This window comes from Penaeus monodon, chromosome 27 (assembly GCF_015228065.2).
Source record: "Penaeus monodon isolate SGIC_2016 chromosome 27, NSTDA_Pmon_1, whole genome shotgun sequence".
Lineage (NCBI taxonomy): Eukaryota > Metazoa > Arthropoda > Malacostraca > Decapoda > Penaeidae > Penaeus > Penaeus monodon.
The window spans coordinates 26,305,913-26,306,157 of NC_051412.1; the positions used below are offsets into that span (position 1 = coordinate 26,305,913).

The window sequence follows — 245 nt, forward strand, 5'->3', positions numbered from 1 at the left end:
CAGCGTGCCGTCCCAACGACCCGCTTCTCTGCCTGTCTAATCTTACCTGCGTCGTTAGCTCTCCGGTTTGGGGTCGTTAATTCTTTTAATTTTATTTTTTCTTTGTGATTGTTTACAGGTCGTTTATGATGGCTGTTTTCGTTGGTCGTTCTTTTTTTTTTTAGAAGGGTCGTTTTTTGTGGTCGGTAATGATCGTTGTATGGAAGTCGTGTTCGAGGTTGAAATTGTCGCTTTTCTTATGCGTG

At 42.4% G+C, this 245-nt stretch overlaps 1 protein-coding gene across 1 annotated transcript in view; it reads left to right on the forward strand.

The window, feature by feature from the left end:
- LOC119590732 overlaps window positions 1-245 on the forward strand; it is a gene marked incomplete at both ends in the record, with an annotated part of 85,576 nt that overhangs the window by 29,189 nt on the left and 56,142 nt on the right.